Source organism: Triturus cristatus, chromosome 2_2 (assembly GCF_964204655.1).
Source record: "Triturus cristatus chromosome 2_2, aTriCri1.1, whole genome shotgun sequence".
NCBI lineage: Eukaryota > Metazoa > Chordata > Amphibia > Caudata > Salamandridae > Triturus > Triturus cristatus.
This window is the reverse complement of record NC_140582.1, coordinates 335,810,703-335,834,919: the sequence shown is the minus strand read 5'-3', so window position 1 is coordinate 335,834,919 and position 24,217 is coordinate 335,810,703.

Sequence of the window (24,217 nt, the reverse complement as noted above, 5' to 3'; positions counted from 1 at the left end):
TTTCCACTTCTGTAAAGAGTCTGCATTGGGTAATGGCACAGTCACTCAACCAAATCTTAGAATATGGATCCTACACTTCTGTAAATTGTTTCCATAGATCCATGACACAATCTTTACGTTTAACGTTATTCCTGACACACACTTCTTTAAGGACCTTCTAATCCTCTACTCCTCTTCTAACATACTCACTCCATGGACTTCGATGACACTTGGCACCCTGCCACTCACCTGACAGGTGCTGTGCTGCCGGGCTCTAATGGATGCCTCCCAGATGTTGCCCATGGGCTTCCGACTCGGTGCCTCAGACTTCCTGTTGGCATTCAACGTGGGCATCGAGGAGCAAGGAAGGCTCATGCGTTTCTCCAATGAAGCCAGTAATATCCCTAAAAGGTTTGTATGATGCGCACAAAGGGCGGAAATATCCTATGGCCACCAAATGATGCCCATAGGGTGCTGCAGTATCTCCTAGGCATGGTTAAGGTGCTCAAAGAGGGTAGAAATATTCAATGAGTTATGTGTGAGATCCCTAGAGAGGTGGAATGTTATGATGTGAGCCTGATGGGAGCAAAGGGCAGGAATTTCCGCCAGAGCAACCTATAATGCAAAGAAAATCATATATGGATAGCACACAATACAATGTGAACATGATAGCGTTTATTTTTCTGTTCGTGTAACTAGATTTGTGTCAAATGCCTGATTAGATCCTGGCATATTTCTGTTTCCTTGTACTGCATGATAGCATTAATGTTTAACATGCTTTAAGTATATTTCTGTAGTTCACACTTATTATTAGCATTGCCCCTCATCTTAACCTATTCTGGTATTATCATTATTCCATGTCTGACACAGTTCTTTGTATTTCCTGCAGGTTCCACCCTCCTTCAGTTGTTGGCACCATGGGCAGTGCTGCTGCAACAGTAAAATGCCTTTCATTGAGTGCAAAACAATGTGCCCTTGCTTTGGCGATCGCTGCCTCTCTGGCGGGGGCACCAATGGACAATGCGGGAACTCTTGACAAACCTCTCCATACAAGCAATGTGACCCGCTTTGGGATGGAAGCAGCACTTCTAGCTGCCCGTGGGATGGAAGCCAAACCACTCATCTTGGACGATGTGCCCGACTGGTCGGGGTTCAGTGCTTTCAATGGTGACTGCCAACCCTCGGCCCTGGCAATGCCAGATCAAGATTACAGCTTTCTTTTGTAGAAGCACGACATCGCCTTCAAGAGGTTCCCAGCTAACTTGGGCATGTACTGGGTGGCACACGCTGCCATCTCAGTCAGAAACAGTCACCAATATAACAGGCTCCTTTAACCCTGTTTCCATCCGTGCTATTCTTCTGATGGTCCTAGTCTCCAAGTATATCAACAGGCTCTTCCCAGAGTCTGAACACGAGGCGCAATACTCATTACAGTTCAACGTCCTCATAGCCCTTCTGGATAGTGAGGTGGGCATCTCTTCCTTCAGTGATGACAGCCTTAGGAGACCAGACCTCATCAACGTATTGAAGAAAGTGGTGGTAGAACACCCTGAAGACAATGTAGCTAACTTTGACAAGATGTACAGAGAAGTAGTGCTGCTCCTGGAGAGTGGAGAGATCGTGACCGGCAGATGTGACACCTTCTATGGATACTGGAGGAAGCCCCTCAGCCAAGAATCACTTCATGAGAAGTTCCTCTCCAATGCTACCCATGTGCTCCACCAAGACCAGGCACAATCAATTATTGAGGTTGTGGAGGAGATAGAGAGCCTTGCAGACTGTTCACAAATGACATCATCCCAGCAGTAACCATGTTCAACCAAAATTCATCCCTCTCACAAAGTGGGAGTAAAACTTTAAATGAACTACCAGGTTCAACTATCTTTAGCATACCCTGTTGTACACAACATTGAAAATCTACTCAAGGAGAGGGACATTACCAATTCATTGTATAAAATAATAAATGTCAATCATGTCCTCTCCTATCATTAAAGCTACTGCATGTCTCACTGTACAACGAGGTCCCCTTTTAACCCAATACAAATACAAAAGCATCCGGCTGGCCAGAAGCAATAGGATTAAGATTCATAGAACCTCATTGGTACCTTGGAAGGACTGTAAAATGCAATTTGTATTTATTGTTATTTATTATTTGTTTATTGATTGTTTAATAAATTGTGACCTCTTCTCACTGAAATACCATGTCTTCTTCCAACTAAGGGGCATATCAGCAACAACCGGCGATAATTATCGCTAAGCGCACATAGCGCTAGGATAATTATCGCCGGCTAGCGTGGATTTTTATCGCTGAGATAGCGTGCTATTAGCAACACTCATCTCAAAAGCGATAAAAATCCTAGCGCTAACTGCCAAGCGGGAGATTATCGCTGGAAAACCCAGCGATAATGCCACGAAGTTTGGCGATAGCTTGCCGATAGGGCCTCACATACTTAGCCATGATATCCACCTTCCATAGGATATCATGGCTAAGTCAGTTTCAAAGCAGGCGTAAGGAAAGTAGCGATAACAGAGGTTATTGCTACTTTTTTTGTCGCTATGCTGCTTTGCGTGAGGCTTGATAATAGGAGAAATGTCGCTTAGCGACATTTCTCCCGTTATCCTGGGGAGGAACGCCCACTTTGCATCTCATTAGAGATGCAAAGATGGGCATTCGGAATTCAGGCACTAAGGCAAGGTTTCAAGCGATAGCGTGACCTTGCTGATATAGCAATAAAATTATCGCCGCTTTTCGGCCTAAAACGGCCACAAAAGAGGCGATAATTTTTTATCGCCGCCTTGTAGATATGCCCCAAAGTGATTCTCCCCTTGTTGCAAAATATAGGAAGAGCTGGATACTCAATTTTAGTCTAGTACTGAACTCTTGTGCCCTGCTCTCTCATGTGTACTTTTCTAAAAACACAGGACAAAATAGGTAATTACAAGTACTTTCTATTGAAATCTCTCATATTTTGTCAGTGAAACGTATTTTGTGCTTTCTCTGGTTATTTATTTAATTTTGAATAAAGTCTCTGAATTTATTATTCAGTGATTTTAATTTTTGATGTGTAAAGCAGCTGACATTTTAGATGCTTGCTTACAGGGTGGCCGCGCCTGTTGACATTGCGACTGGATTCTCTCACATACAGACCTTACATATGAAACTCTATTTTTCAGCTGTTGCTTAACATACTGGCCCTCTTACTAGAGTTTCACAATCTTCCCTGTTTATAGAAACTTCCCTTGAATGCCCAACTACTTATATAACAGCCGGAATATACATATCTGAACAAGAACCAAAGATTGATCCGATCATTGCACAAATGTTTCAGCTGTTGCAATCCAGTTTGCACCACTGTGGTTATTTCTCAAACCCCAGTGCTCACAAACTAGTGCCATGTGCCCTGGAAAGTGGAGCATATTATTAATTAAATATGTGGGAAATACACAGAAAATCACACATTTTGCCAAACAATACTGTGACCCATTCCACTCAGTTAAACATACGGTCCAATATTTAGAAACGCTATATAGTAAACCTACTTATGATAAGAAAGAGGTGGGAGGTGGAGTTTTTTGATCCTCTCATACATGCATTTTGGAAGGGTTTGCTCTTTGTGCTGTATATCATTTCTCATCTCTATTACGCTCTGTCAAGAAAAAATAGGCACAATTTGCATACTAAACTGCAAGTGATTCTGTTCAGACAAACATAAGTCTTCCTGTATGCGAATGATTTGTTAATTTATTTCGTATAAGTGCATCTCTAATGCTACTTTAGCTTAAGAGCAATGGTGGCCAGCACAGGTAACAGCGGTGAGTTTGGGCGGGGGTGGGGCATGGTGGGGTGGAGTGGGTTGAAGTCCACAGTCGACAGGAAAGGTAAAATATCTTTAAAAAGTAAATGAAAAACACTTACATTGCACCCGCCACATCGCAGACTGGGCAATGCGGCCAAGTCGGTGAGCGCAGGTTAAGTGGTTTTCTTTCTTTCTTTATTTTTACCTCTCCCGTGGATGAAATAAAGTTTGATGATAAAGTTTGCGAGAGGAGTCATGTATATGTTGAAAAGTAAGGGGATGAGTGATGATTTCTGTGGGACACCGCAGATGATGTCCTTGGATTCTGATGTGAACGGCGAGTACCTGACTTGTAGTGCTCTTCTGGAGAGAAAGGAAGCTATCCATTTGAGTGTTGGTCAGTGCCGGCTGGTTTTAATGGTCGAAAGGGGCGTTGCCCTACCAGTGGCCGGGAGAAGAGAGAGGAATGCACACCATGTGGAGCAGCAGCTTTAAAGTGCTCCACTCAGCTCTCACTGCTTCGTGCAAATTCTAGGTTTTTTTATGTAAAGGAAGGGGTGAGGACGAGGTCAGAGTGAGACGAGTCCTCCTGCGTATGTGTTGGCCGGGGGCGAGGACTATTGCTCGGCCTCGAGGCACACACAAGGAGAGTGATGTCACCATGATGGGAGTGGCCGTAAAAAGCAGCAATGGATAGCTTTCAAATTGGGCGCTTAAGCTGTAGCCCATGCGTTTTTCAGCAGAGCGCTGTTGAACTAAATGGTAAGGGGCAGGGCTGGCCTACATCGACAACGTGAAGTGGGTGGCAACAACAACTGAGGCACTCCCTTCATGTTTGCGTTCTGTTTATGTTTAAGCCTCCTGATTGGGCAATGGAAGCTGGGGGAGTGAGCTGTGGAAGAGTTTGTCCACACAGCAGCAGCTCCGATTTCATTTCCGTGGCAGGTGAAAGTGTTGGCTCATGTTTAGCCTTCGGCTTCAGGAGGGAAAGCACTGGCGCGCAAAGTATAACTGCAGTGTGCAGTCACAGCGGAAGGCTCGGGTGAGAAGAGAACATTTCTTAAATTAACAATGTCGAGGTCGGTGTAAAATTAATAATGACTGGGAACTAGCTATAGCCAGTTTGAAGCGATATATTTAACGCCGATAATGTAACTGGTCAGAATCTTCCAGTACCGTGGGTCAAACCTCATCTCTTTACCTTGTTGTTCTACGAGCCCCATGCTAAAAGCCCCCATTTTACTGCCAATGGAACCAAGCATGCTGGGACTTTCAGTTTCACTTTCCCGATTATTACACGTGCCTGTCTGTAAGTCCCAGCATTAAACCTAAGAGTGGTTATGTGTTGGTCCTTGTGTTCCCACTGTGTGTAGTCTGGCGATGAGTGTGAGGTGGGAGACGGTGTCAAAAGCAGCAGAGAGGTTAGAAGGATGAGAGTGGCGGTTTGTCCATGGTCAAGGATGGTGCATATGTCATCTGAGGCAGTGATGAGGGCTGTTTCTGTGCTATGGTTGTTTCAGAATCATGATTGTGATTCATCGTAGTTTGGTTTTCTCAAAGATTTTGGCTAGGAAAGTGAGCAGCGAAATTGGTTGTAATTGCTGAGTACTTTGGGGTTAACAGAGGGTATTTTGAGGAGGGCTGTGATTTTGGCGTGTTTTCAGCTACCTGGGAAGGTGGCTGTTATGAGGGAGGTGTTGATGATGGAAACGAGTGCAGCACTGACCGTGGCTCTTCCTAGTTTGCAGATATGGTGGTGGCAGGGGTCTGTGGGAGCCCCTGAGTTGACTTTCTTCATTATTACTGCAGTGTCCTCGATGGATAGAGGGTTCCTTGCTGTCAGTTGGTAATCTTTGGTTGATGAGATTAGCAGACTGTGAAGGTCGATGGGGGTGGCTGGCTTTCCAAGTTCCTGTAGATCTCTGTGATTTTTCATGAAAGAAGTTAGAGAAGTTGTTACAGATTTCTTATGTAGGGGGTAATGGTTTGGGTTGCAACTGTTGGGATAGTGAATTCCTTGACGATGGTGAAAAGTTCCTTGCAGTCATTGGAGGCAGATTTGATGCTCAGGGTTAAGGCCTTTGTCTTGCTCTCTTTTACTTGATGGTGATTGTGTCTAAGGTTTTTCTTACTGTGGTTCCTCAGGTGTTTCTCCTTTTCCTTTTAATTTGTTTGTAAACTCTCTTTGATTCTCTGAGAATTGCAGTGTTGTGTCCGCTAGCTTGTTTGTTGGATCTTTTTATTCTGGTGTTTTTCAGGGGCACCATGTTATTCGTGCAGGTGATAATCTAGTTGTTGAGGTTGTTTTGTCATTGATGAGGTCATATGGGGGTTCTGGGAAGTTTAGTTGGAGGACGTTGAGCGTTCCGTTTCTGTAATTTTCTTCCAGCAGTGACTTAGGGTATTGCTAGGCTTCGTAGGGGTGCTTGGTTGCCCTGTTATGTGGAAGTGGGCTAGGAGTGGTCTGTCAATGTGAGTGGAGGGATGTGGCTAACTTTAACCTTGTCGCTGGAGGAGAAAATGGGGTCCAGGGTAAGTTCAGCAAAGTTTGTAGAGCCTGGGATGAGCTGGGTAAGACCGATGTTCTGTAGACTTTTGAGCAAGTCTGTGGAGTTGGAGTCCATGGGGTTGTTGAGATGAAAGTTGAGAGCGCCTAGGAGTATAAAGTCTTTGGTGCCGATGGTGAGGGGTGTGGTGAGGTCAGTGAGGTGGTTGCTGAGGTGGTTGCGATGACCTGTGGGGCCGGTAAGCGAGGGTGCCTTTGATAGAGGTTTTACTGTCCGTCTGAATCTTGAAGTGCATGTGTTCCATAAAAGTGGCTACTGGGTCAATGTAAGAGGTATACTTGATGGTGCCTCTGTGGATGATGGCAAGTCCTTCTCCTGGTTTATGGGCCGGTCCTGGTGCAGGATTTTGTAACCAGTAGGGATGGCTGCAGCAATGTCCATCACTCATGTGGTGTTGAGCCAGGATTCAGTGAGGAAGAAGTGGTCCGGTGCATGGGAGTCGATCAGCTCCCAAATCTCTGTGGAGTGCTTACGAAGTGAGCATGTGTATAGGAACATGCATACAAGTAAGTGTTGTTGTGCGGGATGGGTGCGTGGTACTGTGTGAGTGCGGGTCTTGAGTTCTGACTTGGTGAGGGGTGCAGTGTGTGTGTGAGTGGTTGGGCCTGGTGTGTGGAGGCAGGTGAAGGGGCAATGCGAGCAGGCAAAAGGAACACTGAAATTGAGGTGCGGCTCAGCAGCAGCATTCATGGCGGCATCCAGTGATGAGCAGGTGGAGTTCATCAGCGGTGTAGCTGCAGGAGGTGTTTAGACCAGGGTTCCTGGCACTGGCCAAAGTCCAGGCGTGGACTTGCCCAAATGTGCTTGCCTTTGGCATGCCTTCGGTGTGGTTGCTGTGAGACCTCCATTAAATAGGGCCTTAGAGATTGGGAGATGCATGAGGGTTGTGGGCGGGCACAGCAAGAGTCGGAAAATCCGGCGGGCAAACTGAAAAGTCTAGCAGGAGCTGCAAGGTGCGAGGAGATGATCAGCAGAGCAAGTTGGGGGGGTCAAAAACAGGCAGAAGAAATCAAGATGTGAAACAGAGCATTAAGAGGTGCAAAAGATGCAAAAGGGGCAGTTAAGAGAACAAAGGATGCTAAAAGGAGCAGTTAAACAGAGACACTGGGCAGATAGAACAGACGGCTCAAACAGGAGAGAGCAGTTACTGAGTTGGGGCAGACGAAACAGCTAACAAGAAAAACAGCAGGAGACAGACACCAACATGAGTCAGAAGGGAAAGTGAGTTGAAGGTCGCACTGAAGCATTGCTTGGGCACATACTGGTAGGCACTGGAAGCACTGGAGTCACAGCTTTAGTTACTGATTTGAGAATCTCCTCTAGTTCCCTAAGTTTAGTTACAAGGGTTCTTCTTCTGACCAGAGCTAATATCTGATCATGTTGCTTATAGCAATGGCCAATGGCGGGTACACTTTGAGATACTCCTCCTTTTCCTTGCTAATTGCTTGAGGTTGAAACCCTGGGCTGAGTTACATGGTTTCTGCTGTGCTGCAGCTCTTCAACTCATGAAGTGACATCTCTCTTTCCCAATGAAAAGAAGATCACATCTGTTTCTTTGGATCGTTGGGAGTCATCTTATGGTTCTTGGTGACTTACAACAGCTGCCCTGTTCAATTTGAAAAGTACAAGGCTCTTTATTCTTAACTTTGCTTTCAATATATGTGCCTCTATGATGATAGACTGCTCCCACATGAGGCTTAACGCAGGATTGATGATACTTCTATAAGTGAGACAGCTGTTGGCAGAATATTGATCTGATGTAACCGTCCCATTGATCTGAGCAAATCACATCTTTGTGTCAAGGCTGGTGCCTTCACCAGAGCTTCTGTTGTTCTGGTGGAAGTGGCTGCATTATTTTTCTCTTCTGTATATTATTTTTATTTTTTAATTCAGAACAGCCAATGCCAGTTCAGTACTACTCCTTTGTCCACATATGTTTCAGAGGTGAACTACCCTCACTTAGGACCCTCTCTCCCAGATTTACAATGAATTACCCTAGCTCAGTCCCGAAAAGCAATTCTATCTTGCAAATCAGACTTCGCGTTTGACCCCTTCCCTCCTTCCATTCTTCATACCATTGTGGACATTGTGAATCCTGTGTTCAATAAGATCATAAACACCTCGCTAGCCACTGGAGAAGTTCCAACTGATTGGAAACTTGCTGCTGTTAAACCACTACAGAAGAAACATATAGCTGATCCCGCTACCCTCTGTCCTATCTCACTACTACCTGCCCTTGGGAAAATCATCAAAAAAATGGTAAATAGCCAACTGACTAATTTTTTAGAAGAGACCTATATTCTCAATCCCGGGAAGTCTGGCTTCCATTCCAAACACTCCACGGAGTCAGCACTGCTGGAAGCTACAGATACCCTAAAGCTAACTCTAGATGCAGGAAAGAATGCAGAGCTGATTTTATTAGATTTATCAGCTGCATTTGATACCATCTCTCATGACATCTTGTTACAGTGTATTAAAAATAGTGGCATTTCCCATCTTGCCCTGGCATGTTTGAAAACCTTCCTGTCAGATCGCAGGCAAACAGTAGTACTAGGACCATATTTACCAGCTGAAAAGACCATCACTTCGGGTGTACCGCAGGGCTCATCTCCTAGCCCTGCATTGTTATTTATAAACATTGCCCCACTCATCATACTGATCTCCTCTTTTAGTATCAAAATAACCTCATATGCTGACGATATGCAGCAGATTCTGGTTTTGGACAAAGAATCAACTGACTCAGAGCTCAATTTCAAGCTTGGCCTAATGGAATTTATTCGGTGGATGCAATCCAACCACCTTAAATGCAATACCGATTAAACAGAGATTATGTTTTTAGGGAAGACCAACCCCTTCAACCCGGTGCTATGGTGGTCAGATTCTGCCCCCTTCCCCGCCACAGGGTTGGATTGGGAAGGCAGGCATTCGGCCGGTGCCCGAGGCCCAGTCCCTGAGGCTTGATGTGGGCCAGTTTTTTCCTCCTCAAAGTTCAGGCCTGTTCTGCTGCTTTGAACTCGAGAGCCCCTTCCCAACCCAACCCAGTTTATCGCAGACCATTGCAATATATAGAATGACAACGGGCCAGCCCCAGCAAACACAGCATATGGTGTGTGCTGTCACCCTGACCTTGGGGTATGATGGTGAGGCCTCGCCATGGGAGATGATGCTTCTGAGCAGCAGAGTTTTCACTCCTTTTGGAAGGGGAAGTGATGGGGCAATAAACGAGGTTCTGCTTTAGTGCCCGCAGTGGATGGCAACACTCCCATTCATGGTGATCAAGCAAGGCATCCTTGCTCCTCTACCAACCTCCCATCTCAAACCCAGAGTTTAACCTGAAAACAACCCCCTTCCTTACCTGTCTCTTTAGATTTGGCACAAAATTGAAAGGCTTTGCCAGGAGGTTCCCTTGGCAGTGAGTTTGCAGTACCTTAGTGCCACTGCAGTGCAGCTTTTCAATTCCCTTAGACAAAGGACATCCCCACAGAAAGTGTTACTATTTTTCAGAGAGATCAGATGTTTGATCATGTACTCCTTCCTTGAAGAAAACAAAATGGAGCTCTTCCAAACAAAACCAGTGAAACTGAAAGTGTTTATGCCTGTAGTTTAATCGTTAGGACAGGACAGTCATTATCATAATGTCTGCTGGGGTGTACTGATAAAACCAGGACCACTGGAATTATGCGGCAGAGGATGGCCATATTATGCAGCAGGGCTGAATAAATTATAGGGCAAGAAAATGATATGGCATAATGCAACACATGATAGTATTACTTCATTATTTTGACATTTTTACACTTGTTAACGTGTCAGTGCATTGGCTGCACCACATCAATACCTAGTTAACACACAAAAAAAGAAATAAGCAACAGAAAGGTGAGCAGTCAAGCATTGCAAAGGGCCTTCTACTGCGCGGAAACATGTCGCTGCGTTTTAGGTTACCTTTGAACCCTTTGAGCTAGAAACAACTTTTTTTTGTTAAAATCTGCAGGTTACACAGGAGATGATGGAAAATGCGCCAAATCTATATGCAAAAAAAGGCATAGCTGCACAATCGCATAATTCCTGTGGCCATGGATATAACTTACAGGCTTCATTCTGCACAGTACCAACCCAGTTATTCCTCTTTCTCAGAAAAATTTATCATGGTATTAAAAACACATGTTAGGTACAGTGCTACGGAATGGCAGAAAATTCAGTGGAATGCACTATGTAACAACTCAAAGTGTCAGCACCTTTCATTTCTTTTTCTGCCTCTTTCAGTAACGCTCTGCTTTTTGACTCTGTTGCACCAATGTCTGTATCTCACTTTATTTTGTCTGATCACATCACCTTCCTTTTATCAGAACATCAACACAGTGCTTAATTTGTGCAGATCTTTGGTGGTGGTTGGCACAATCACTCATTTTTGGACACCAAGGCTTACTTTTTACCATGAAAGTTTGACCAGCGCAAGAAAGAGATAAGCACAAAACGAGGGGAACAGAGTCATAGGAAAGCACTGACAAAGGGAGACACGAGAGAGGAAAATGAACTTGCAAGAGTGAAATAAAGAGAAAGGAAGAGTGGGATGGTGGAAGAAAGCGGGATAGGGTGAAACTAAGTGTTTGTTGCCTCGGTACTGAGCAGGCCTGTGTTCAACAACTCAGATCAAAGATTCCTTAAAAGAAAATCTGAACCCCACACACATATAACCTGTGTGTGTGTGTGTATATATCAACACATTTTGTTTGTGTTGGTGGTTTGCCTCCTTCATTGCAGAACCCATGGTGAGGGCCTACTTCCAGCCTTTTATCCATGTTGGGAATCTGTCTCTTCCACAGACCATTGCCAATGAACGTCTCTCTCTCCCTTGCATTCCAGAGGACATGAGCCGAGTTTGCCTTTTCTATCTTTTTGTCAATGGTAAGCGTCTGTGCCTTTATATTATTACAGTTGGGTAAGTCTTTGCATCTAGAGAGTATCTCACCCTCATCGTCAAATCTAATTTCAATATTGATACCACTCTCATCATTACTTCTCAACTGATACTTCATCCTCACAATTACAACTACTTATATTTCTATCATCCATCATTAAAAGGAAGAGAATCACTGATATAATCTCATCTTTATTGCTCTATATACAAATATAATCCATACAGATTTAAAACAGTCACCAGCTATTTATATTTTCATCATTGTTCTCTATCAAATACCATTTGATACATGGCATATCTATGAAAATATTTTTTTTTAAAGTAAAATACTATTCCAGGCACACATTCTCATTCACACATATCTACTGAATATGTCCTGGAAAAGTGAGACAAAAACACCAAGCAGTATGAATTTTATCCAATTGTTCCCTCTCCTTTCCAGACACTTTTTCAACAATTATCAGCTTTGTATACAATGTTTTGGCTCATCATTTGTTGCCTTCATCAGGATATATATAGATTGTGGCCCAATAGACAGGAGGGGACTCAGAGATATGAAGGGGAGCATAAGATAATGGAAATTTATGGACTTCAAGTTGAGTGTCAGAAGAGTGAGTGGAGTTTCAGTGGAATAATGCAATACAAGACTTTCTTTACTACAATGTTCTCCTAAAATTATCTCCCTCATACTAAATTAATTGATGCTTCACAAAAGGTTGCAGTTCGGAAATGTGGGCCACTTTTTTGGGGGGTGCCCGGGCCTATTTTTGGTTCCAATCTGACCCTGCCTCCTGCCTAATACAATTGAGGTAGTAAAAAACCTTGGTGTGAAATTTGGCTCCTCTCTTTCCTTTCCTCCACAAACACTAGCTGTGGCAGGAATGTGCTTCATTTTAATAACATCATTGACATTTTTTTTGACAATCTTCCCTGATCAGCAAGAAAGGCAATCGCCTTTGCATTAATTAAATCAAGACCTGACTATTGTAACAGTTTATCTGCAGGCGCCACCAAATGTATTACAGAAGCTGCAGATGGTGCAACATGCAGCCTCTCGGCTTATATTGAAAGTGCCACGCCATTCCTTGGCCTCAGTGGCTCTTAAAGACCTTCATTGGTTTCCAATACATTAAAGGATTTTGTTCAAAATCCTGTTGCTCACTTTCAGAGCCTATAGAGCATTAGGACCAAAATATCTAGTCTCCAGATCAGCAGCGGCTCCTCCAATAGAGAGGAGGGTGGCCTCCACCACCCTCAAATAAAACGATAATAAAACGTTTTTTCAACCTGTTTTTATAATCTTTTTATTTGAATCCCCCTGGACTCGCCCCCAGGACTCTGACGAGTCTTGGGCGCGGATCCAGGGGGATTACACTGTAGTGGGGTAGTGGTAGTGCACTCCCCTCACTGCACATGATGATTTGGAAACCGTCATGTGCAGTGAAGCTCTCTCCAGCCTCAGCTACGTTGCTGGGGCTGGAGAGAGCTGGCACAGACTCCCAGTCTGCCTGGGAGCGCACAATCCCAGCACTCAGGCCAATCCTGACACTGCTTTCATGCAGCATCAGGATTGGCCGCATTGCATTCTGGGAGCCTGTGTTCAGAAGAAACCTGGAGGGCTGCAATGCAGCGGGCTGCACCGGCGATGTTCAGGTACGGTTTATTTATTATTATTATTTTGGCCCCCGAGCCCCCCTCCTCCCCAGCTCCCTCGTCCGGCTCGCACCGCCACTTTGGCAGGGCATGGGCCGCTACTGCTCCAGATTTACTCATTAAACCACCACCAGGACTCTGAGATCTTCATCTGCTAACCTTCTCAAACCTCCAACTTTTAGTTGTAAGACAAAAGGTGGCAAATCTCTTGTTGTCTTTGGAACCCGGGCCTGGAAGCAACTCCCCAGACATCTGCGATATATTGACTCAGAATTGCTGTTTAAGAAACATTTGAAAATTTGGATCTTCACAGCCTCAGATTCATTATGCCACTCTCTTATATAGGGATCCTCGCTCATGCTCAATCTTGCTGCTTTGAACTATGTTCTTATCCACTCAGCACCAGGATGCTCAATTTGGAGCGACAGCTGCGCTTTACAAATGCAATATTCATTCATTCATCTGTTCGTTGATTTATAATCTGCTTTAATAGTGGTGAATGAAGTTGGCTGTATAGTTTCCCTTTGGGGTAAGTGTGTTTATGGGCACTGTCAGAAGATCCAGCTTCAAAGTACATAGAGATATTGCCTAAAATTAAGCAGTCCATAGAGATCATACAGCCAGTGTACTTCAGACGTTCTCAGTTGTACCTTCCTCCGTTGTGGTATGTCTTTATGGTGTTTTCAACCATGGCATCTAATAGGGGGAACCACACATTTTTTAGAGTGATTTTTGTGCCAGGATGGGCAAAGAATTCTGCTATGCTGGAGGAGTTTGCAGAGTTTTGCCTACAGCTGATGGAGCCTGGGTCACCAGCTCTGGTCACTCATACACCTAATACTCACCTGGGCCCTAACCACATTCATACAATAAGCTAGGCATCAATTTTGAGAAATACCTGTAACTTTGTTATTTACCTTTACCAGTCTTACCAATTTCAACAAATTTTATTTCATTTCCTCGACGCATCAGGTTGCTGAGTTAGTTTAACGTAGAATGACATTTATCTCTTTACTCTAAATAACCACAGACTCAAGAAGTTTTGAAAACCTTTATCTAAGTTAATTTGTGAGCCAAAATTCAATTACAGCAACCACCTTTATTTCAAGAGGCAAAACTATTCTAAATAATTTAAAGAATGATCAATGATGACGGTACCTGAAAAAGGACGGAAAAATAACGGGGGCGGGGGGGGGGACGGAAATAGGCATAAAGGACAGATTTACTGATTATATTTACCTATGGTCTATGATGAACCCAGCTCCGTAATGGGGGCCAGATAAAATCTCCAAGACAGGTTACAAGTAGAAGAATGGCAGACTCAGATCTGGAAGGGTAGCTTCTTCTAAAGTACAACGCCAGCGTTGCACCCCTCTCTGGCACTACTCTCCTTGGGTGTCCCTTTTCCGCAATACATCTAGATGAATTATTATTATTATTATTAATACGATTTATAGAGCGCACGGCTACCCCAAATAGGGGTGTCCCGGCGCTAGAAGCAGCTGAGTTGCAACCAACAAAACTAAAGAACTAAAAAAGCCATGTTTTCAAAGTTTTTCTAAAACTGAATTCAGTGTTTACCTTCCGCAGGTGTTCTGGAAGGGCATTCCACAGTAATGCTGCACCCACCGTGAAAGTCCTCCCTCCCAAACGGGCCCTCCCAAAGCGAGGGACCTGCATAAGAGTCTGAGAATTAGATCGTAGCACCCGGTTTTGTTTGTATATGCGCAATCTTTGCTTAAGATAGTTAGGACAGTTTCCATTTAAGGCCCGATACGCCAGAGTCATGGCCTTAAATTGGATTCGCTTCTCCACCTTCAACCAATGGAGCTTCTGCAAATACGGAGAGACATGGTGTTTGAAAGGTATTCGTAACACCAGTCTCGCAGCCGCATTCTGAATCGTTTGGAGACGTCCTATGGCATATTTAGGGAGGCCAAGATATAGACTATTGGCATAGTCTAGTCTGGACGTGACTGTAGCATGTACTATAGATTTCCGGCAATCCTCCGGTAAAAAATGGAGGATTCTCCGTAGATTTTTCATTATGCTAAAACAGCCAGAGGAAACCTGCTTAATTTGAGCAGAAAAGGAGAAATTTGCCTCCCATTTCACACCCAGATTCCTGGCGCATGAGCCCGGTATTGGTGGTGACCCCATCTCTGATGGCCACCACAAAACTGGATCTGGAGCTAAGCTGCTGCCGAAAAACAAAACTTCGGTTTTTTCGGCATTAAGCTTTAATTTATTAGCATTCATCCAGCGTGCTATATATTGTAGACAGCCCTTAAAGTTCTTAAAAGTGTCTGCCGACCGCTCCTTAGATGGAAAAACCAGCTGGGTGTCATCAGCGTAGGAAATCGCCTTGACACCCCAATTGGCGATAAGAGTAAAGAGCGGAGCTAGGTAGACATTAAACAACAGGGGGCTTAGGGCTGAGCCCTGAGGGACGCCGCGTTTAATTTGCTTAGGTCTGGAAGCATAAGATTGTAAAGCCACTTTCTGAGAGCGCCCACTAAGATAAGATTGTACCCAAGCTAGCACCATCCCTCCAAGGCCCGCATCTTGTAATCTCTGGACCAAGATGACATGGTCTACAGTATCAAAGGCAGCGGATAGGTCCAGGAGCACCAGCAATGCCGATGCTCCTGAATCCAATGACCATTTTACCGACTCTGCCACCTCCAGAAGAGCAAACAGTATTGCTTCTAGCAAACAACCTTCATTGGTTTGTTTATATGAACACACATAAAGACCATAAATAGTATTCAAAATAGCTTTATGAATTGCATCATTCATGAATAACTACTTACAATGGCTGTCAAAGAATAACCGTGAAACATATTCGTGACAAAGTGACATATAGTGCTCAGTGCTGTGGTGAACGGTGCGTAATATATACAGTGTGATTTATGGAGGTATCGATAATTTAAAAAGGCCAGAAAAGCAAGTATTTGAAACAGTCTGCAGACGGATTGAATAAGTCTTTATGCAGAGTCTTTTCAACTGATCCTTGAAAGAATGTCCAATGGACATTCTTTCAAGGATCAGTTGAAAAGACTCTGCATAAAGACTTATTCAAGAGGTCAGTTGGCGTTGAACCATTTTCTCCAACATCTTACCCGGGGCAGGGAGCACGGAAATGGGCCTCAGATTACTAAAGTCACCTGGGTCGCCATTCACTTTCTTCCTCAGAGGGAGGAGAGTAGCATGTTTCCAGGAGTTGGGAAAGATACCTGTCTCTAAAGAGGTATTCCAAATATGGCGCAGGCCCTCAGTCAGCAATGGAGCTAACATTTTCCAAAACTTTGGAGGGCAGGGATCATCTGGCGCGTCAGACCTACATTTCAGATTTTCCGCTAACACCTCCTGGTACGTAATCTGGGTAAAATTTAAGAGTGTTGCCCTCTCACCACCAACTACTGATGTTTCCCGTTTCACAGTGGCCTCGGGGGAAGTAAAAGAATCATAAACTTTCGAAATTTTATCATCAAAATAACAAGCTATTTTTTCACATCGTACGACAGAGGCGGTAACCTCCAACTCACTAGCCTTAGGTTTAAAAAAGGATTGGACTACTTTAAAAACTTCTGTGCCAGAGTGGTCCGCATTCTGGATGCGTGCTACAAGGTAATCCCGTCTGGCAACTTTTAGAGCCTTATGAAGTTCTTTTGTAGCTTTTTTATAAACCACTTTGGCAGAATCACAGTAGGCTGTTCTCCATTGGCGTTCCAGTTTTTTGCATTTACTTTTTTGTTCTTTCAGGGAAGTGGAGAACCATGGAGCCGAGGGTGAGCATCTTGCGGGTTTCCCCAGTCTAATTGGTGTAACCGCCTCCATTGCATTCGCAATCCATTGGTGCAGCATAACTGCGTCCAAATTGCGGTGCTGAGACAGCTGAGGCTGACTCTCCCTCAATATGGGGCTAAGTGATTCCACAGACAATTTCTTCCAGTCTCTTTTATGTACCATCTGAGAGCTTTTTAATAACTTAACAGTCGGGAGGGAAATTGAAAAGGGGACTAGGGAGTGGTCCGACCAGATAAGCGGGAGTGGGGACCCAATTTGAATATTTTTAATATTGGAAAAGATAAGGTCTAAGGTATGACCCGCAGTATGTGTCGGAAAGAGCACCCCTTGTGAAAGGTTAGCCCCCTCTAAGGATGACACAAGTTGCGACGCTTGTACGCAATCTGGGTCATCTACGTGTAAATTAAAATCACCCAAGACCAAAAAATTAGAATAAACCACTGACTTTTGGGCAATCAGGTCACATAACGACTGCAGAGCGAACGCTGCACAGGCAGGCAGTCTATAAATAAGAATGCCAGCTAGGGCAAATGTGGGGTTAATCTGGAAGCAGAAATGTAAGCCTTCAATACCATGCAGGAGCAACGCGGCAAAAGACGTAAGCACCCAGGAATCTCTAAAAATAATAGCCACCCCCCCACCTCTTTTTCCCCCTTCACGATTAGAAAAACACATTTTAAATCCTGGCGGGGTAGCTAATGAAATCGAGGTCATTGCGTCAGTACTCAGCCAAGTTTCTGTGAGGAACAGGGCATCCCAATTGTCTTCAATTAAAGTTGACCAAATCTCCTCGGCATGTTTAGGTAGCGATCTACAGTTAACTAAGCCTAGACTAATCAAGGGCTTCTGTTCAGGCACGGTGCTCTGGGCAGCCTGGCCCGCCCTATCTACCTTACTTTGAAACAGCATCTGCCCACATGCTCTACAGCAGTGTGGCAATGGGGAGTGGGCCATGTTAAGCTGATGCGCCCTCCCACATACAGCACCCTGAAGGTTTAGGAGTAACTCTCATGGCCACCTTAAGTGGGTCATTTTAACGATCCCAGCATCATAGCTGGCGCTGGCCGCGCTCCGGACGCGGACGGGGGCAGACGAGCTTGCATTTAGGCGCGCATTCGGTGCGCCAGCGGTGCGCCCGCTGCGCGCGTTCGCTGCGCGGCCGGCGAGTCTCCCCCAACATATACCACCCGATCCGGAAGTAGTGTGGGAAAGTGGGCGGAGTCGCGTCTGTCCCTCCGCAGCAATCGCCATTATTATGCCGTGACGGACCGAGGACTGCGACCCGCCAGACACTTCCAACCACAAGCTATCGCCCCCAAAAGTGACACAGTGCAGCAGCAAAACAATTTTTAAAAATGAATGCGTTTTAAAAAAGGTCAGTGCAACAGTGCTGTAGGCTAATTAAAACAGAGTAGAAAATGTTTAAAAAGAATGGCAGTTATTTTATTCACCACACGCTCAGTTCAAGCTGCGCGGCCGGCGAGTCTCCCCCAACATATACCACCCGATCCGGAAGTAGTGTGGGAAAGTGGGTGGAGACGCGTCTGTCCCTCCGCAGCAATCGGCACTATTATGCCGTGACGGACCGAGGACTGCGACCCGCCAGACACTTCCAACCACAAGCTATCGCCCCCAAAAGTGACACAGTGCAGCAGCAAAACAATTTTTAAAAATGAATGCGTTTTAAAAAAGGTCAGTGCAACAGTGCTGTAGGCTAATTAAAACAGAGTAGAAAACGTTTAAAAAGAATGGCAGTTATTTTATTCACCACACCACATAGATTATCGATCAGTATCTCTAACTTTCGGACAGAGTTTCTGGCAGCAGCAGGGTCTGAGACAGCGTCTCGGACAAGAACTGGAGCAGCATACGCGTTGGGTCAGTGACGAATCGGAATGACAGATCTGACAAGTCGGACGAGGTCTCTAGCTATCTTACCTCAGTTATACAGTTCTTGATTCGTGTACCACCCCCTCCAGTATCAATCCTTATGTTTTCCCTTATTATGATTGGTCAGGATGAGGAGGTGAGTTCATCACACCACTTAGAATTTAAAATTTTCTCCATTTACCATTGTTTACATACCCGCCCCTTAATTTTCTGTTCCCATAGCTTTATTCCCAAACACATTTCACATTACACAGTAAGTTAAACAATTTTATTCAACATTGTTGCTCTTGCAGGGGTCATCAGTTGAGCTTCTCAGCCTTCTTCATGCAAGATGACCTTGGCTGAGTGACACGGGAGCCATCTTTCTTTCTGGCCAGTCTCCATGCTCATGCGCACAGTTTATACAAGGTAGGGATTTCAGTCACCCTCCGAGGCCCAAATAAGAACTAATAATAAAGTCAGAAGAAGACATGTTAGAACACAAAACCAAATACTTTCACTGTATACCACTTATATCTACTCTATCCCCATTTACTTATTTAAATCCTTTGCATTAGTGTTTAATAGAGTGTACGAGTTTTAGTTTAGCCATAGCAGGAGCATTAGCATGTGAGTTCGAAGCGGGCATTTTTAGTGCCATTGCGCAGCTGCAAACGTTTCCCACCAAAAGCGACAGAGTCATACTACGTAGATGCAGTAGACACATGCGCAATAGAAATCCAGCGTTTTGTCTGTCATTTTAGAACATTCATGTTACGGGTTAGTAATGCACATAGAAAGCTTCCCCTAGATAAAATCGTTTGTGGTGTATTGCGGTTTTAGTATTCACAAAACAAATTGGTTACATTATTACACGTTATTTAAGAGGACTGAATCCAAGCAAGTTTCTTTCATGAATCCTTGCTCCATCAATCCCCTCTCTGATGGCATTTATTGCCATCATTCATTTTCTACTAAAACAGATGCCAACCTTTAGCACATCTCAATTTCTTCTTCAACCCTTTCATCTCTTTTCTTTTCCTTTTTGCATTGTAATCCTCTCATTCTTTTATAAAAGTCTCCTTTTAATTCTTCTAGCTGTATTTCTTCAAGTTTTCTTTTCTTACCCCTTTCATTCACTTCTTATTTCTTTCTTCCTTTACAACACTTGTGCCAACACATTATTGCTAAGACTAATAGGGTTATTCCCATTATGGGTAGTATTATATGACCTAGAATACCTATTCCTAAATTAGAAAACCAACTACCTATGTTAGAAAAACTATTTGCAAATATATTCCATACACTTTCAACTTCCAGTGGTTTCAACTCTTCTTTCAATTTCGTAATATTTTTTATATATTTTCCAATTTCAACACTTTTATCTGGAATATACGTGCAACAATGTTGCGTTTTCAATAATTTACAGACTCCTCCCTCTTTTGCCAATAATATGTCAAGGGCAGGTCGATTTTGCATAACCATAGACCTGACCGCAACTAATTCACTGTTGATAAGCAGAAATCCTCCAGCAGTGCCAGTAGATAACCGATCAACTACTGTAGACAACTGGCACATTTTTTGAGAATTTAGAAGAACTCCCACTGAAGGTATCAATGTACCAAAAATGTCACCTACAATTTCTGAAAAACTAGCTCTTTTTACACGCGTTAGTCCATTTGCGTCTTTATTTTTTCCAGTGAGCCTTTTTACATGAAATACTTTAGGGAATACTATTCCAAAATAGCAACTCCCATACCAATGGTCTGGCAGCCTAAAGTAGGCTTTATTGCCACACACATAATAAATTCCAGGAAATACTGGATCAGTTCCTCCTTTTAATCCCCATCCCCCGATTATTAAGAAATTCTGCTCACATTCACTGGAACCAATAAACACATTGTTATATTCTGTTTTTAACCTATGGAGACAGATTTTCCCTTTCTTTTCAAAATCTAAAGACATGGCAGCATGAGTTTTGCCACTTGCAAAAGGCTCTTCTTCCTCAGCCCATTTCGGTATATGAGGTTTAGGTTCAGAGGCTCTTCGTTGGAAATCCTGTCTCCTTTGTTCTACTAAATTCAAAAATATTGTCTCTTCTTCATGCAATTGACAGGTTAAATTGTTATTATGTGCTTCAGCTATATCTATTGCTTTCATGGTTAAGAAATATTCACCCATAAATTCTGAGTCTCTTGTACTAAGAACAGGGTTCATGCTTTTTCGCATAGGAACCTCAGAAAAACTCACATCAATGTTAGAATAATAATATTTCAATTTTCCTATTTTATAAAATAAACTTGCTAAAACACTACAGGATATACCATAGGTTAAGGGTAGATGATGATAAGTCACTCCCTCTGCTATAGATGCAGGTAATTTCATGCAAACATAACAATCACTAACTTCCATAGTTTCTACATATTGTACTAATAAGTTTGTGAAAACATTTAAATCAGTGCCATTTTTATTCACAGCGTGATGTAAATCTGACTCATCTGGTACTTCTAATTCTACTCTATCTCCTTTGATAGTAGCTACCTTTTCATGTGTGTTAGTGGTATTCTGTACACTTTTGACCATTAAATAAGGTATGGCCACTGCTAATATTAACCATATTATGTATGAGCATTAGAAATATGCTACATATACACATTCTACAACATTTCTTAAAGTAATTCGGTTTTCCAGCAGCTCTATTGTCAGTCATTCTCAAAAAAGGGGGAGAAGATTTCTCTTCTTTATTCAAGTGGTTCAAACTTCGTAACAGAGTAACAAAGGGGAAAATTCATTCAAGGTGGTCTCCCTTCTTCGTCAATTTGCTCTGCATCAAAATTTTCAATTTCCTCTTCGATTATCTCTAAATTCTCAAAATCTTCGAGAATCCATTCAGGACCTTTCAATTTGTTATTTACAAATTTCACTCTGGGGCTTCTTCGTTTTGATCCTACAGCTGCTTGCCCATACCAACTGGATACTTCGTCTACCTGCTCTGGTTCTTCGGGTACTGTCTTGAGGTGATATTTCAATCTTTTGATAACACCTGGCCTATTTTCACCCTTTCTGATTCGTTTAGCTTGCACTGCACTTGTACCTTCTTCAGATGTTCTTTTGTTTTCGTTGATTTGTGGCACAACGTGATTATTTCTGTCCTCAGATTCTTTCCGTGTCTGATCTTGTGCAGGGCTTACTGATTCACTACTTCCTTCCTGAATGTGTTCTCCTTCACTAGTCTGACCTAGTTCAGGTTAAATTTTTAATGTCGCTTTTTCTGTGTCTGCCTGTATTTCTGTAACTTCCCTTACTGACTCTTGCTCAATTTCTTTTGAATCGTTGTTGTCCTTTACCTGTTCACTCTCTTTAGATTCTTTCTGTTCTTCCCCAGTCTCTAGTTCTGTAAATTTGACTTCTTTTGTTTGGGTAATTGATACCTTCCCTAACTGGTCCTGCTCCGGTTTATAATCTAATTTATTTTCCGTTTCTTTAGCATTTTCCTCACTGTCTATCTGGTCCTCACTCTTTTCCTGACTAATTTGTCTAGTTTGACTTCTGGTTCTTACAATTATCTCTGGTATGTCTACTACAGGTATCCAATCATCCTGACTGGTGCTCGGTTGTTCTTCGTCAGCTACTTCAGGACCTATTACTTGAGATCCTTCAGCTGTGCAACCTTCAGCCCCTCAAGCGCCTGAGTCAGTTGAGGTTCCTCCTCGTCAGGTGCTGGCACTCTTTTAGTGTGGGTTGCATGATTCCAATTAGGCAAGCCTGCACATTTTACAGCTGTTGTTGTGACTAATATAACCTGTTGTGGTTTTTCCCACCTTAGTGCTAGGCAAGTCTCTCATGTGTGATTCTTCACTACAACCCAGTCACCAGGATTCAGATCATGCGCTTGAATCGGCTGCCTGACGTCTGCGTCTTCTCCAACCTGGTGAGAGATAGAACGCACTAGATCAGCCAATTCTTTGCAATACTCCAGTACCAAATCATCAGTTATATTCAACAACTTGTGTTCTGGTATACATGCCTGCATCATTGCTCGTCACATGATGATTTCATGGGGACTCAACCCAGTATTTTTGCCTGGAATACTTCTGAGTCCCATCAGAACAAAAGGTAAAGCATCCGTCGAGTCCAATGGAGTCGATGCACACACTTTCCCCAACCTCGACTTAATTGTGCCATTCAATTGTTCTACCACTCCAGATGCCTCTGGGCGGTATGCGCAGTGCAGCTTCTGTTCAATTTTAAATGCTTCACAAATTAATCAAATTATTTCATTATTAAAATGAGACCCTCTGTCTGATTCAATAGTTACTGGAAAACCAAACCGAGGAATGAGCTCTCTCAATAGGAGTCTGGCTACTGTTAAACTGTCATTTCTCTTAGTGGGGTATGCCTCCACTCATTTTGAAAATAAACAAACGATGACAAGTACATATTTTAATCCTCGACAAGCAGGTAACTGAATGAAGTTGATTTGAAGTCTTATGAATGGTCCTTCAGCCTTTCCAATTTTTCCCATATAGACTACTGTTCTTTTGCCTGGATTCATTTGCTGACATGTCAAACACCTTTGGCAAAGCCTATCAGCAACATTTCTAAACCTTGGGTTAAACCAATCCTGCCTGAAAAGTCTAATCATTGCATCTCGGCCTATGTGAGTGTCTCCGTGATACGTTCTAGCCATAGGTGCAAGCATACTGTCTGGCAACACAGGTCTATTGTCTAAGTAGACCCACACACCATCTTCAGTCCTTTGTGTACAACCAATTTTCACCCACTCCTCTTTCTCTTTTGTTTCTGCTTCGTTCTGTAGATCTTTCACTTCTTTTCATGTTTCTAACCCTGACAATAGCATAAGTTGGCAGCTGTTTTGACAATTTTCTGCCATTCGGTATCTGGCACAATGTTGGGCGACCTGGTCAGCGTACCGATTGCCTGCAGTCACACGGTCATTTCCTGACTGGTGTGCGGCACACTTGACCACTGCCACTTCTTTAATAATTGTATTGCTTCAAGCAATTCTTTGACATATTGTCCATTTTTAATGGGAGACCCTGAAGAAGTCAGAAAGTCTTGCTGCATCCAAAGCTGGCCAAAGTCATGCACAGCCCCATAACCATACTGACTGTCAGTGTAAATGGTTACTCTCCAGTTTTTCCCCTTTTTGCAGGCTTTAATTAAAGCAATCAATTTGGCTATTTGTGCAGACCTGACTCCTGGTAAATAGGGTGCTTCGACTAGTTCAGCCAATGTACACCCAGCATAGGCAGCACTTAATCCTCCCTCCTCATGGCGCCCGCATGAACCATCTACAAAGAATTCATGCTCAGCATCTTTTAATGGCTCATCTTGTATGTCTGGACGTGGTTTTGTACTACGTTCTGTTACATCAAGACAGTCAGGTTCAGGGTCATCTTTTACTTCCTCATTGTATGGATCTGGTAACAGAGTAGCTGGGTTAAGTATAGTACATCGAACAATGGTCACATTTTCTGCTCCTAAAATGATCCTTTCATATTTTGTTAATCTGTTTGGGGTAAGGTACTGGGTATGAGTTTGTGTTAAAAGGATAACAACTGCATGGGGGACATATACCTTTAATGGGTGTCCCATTACAATTG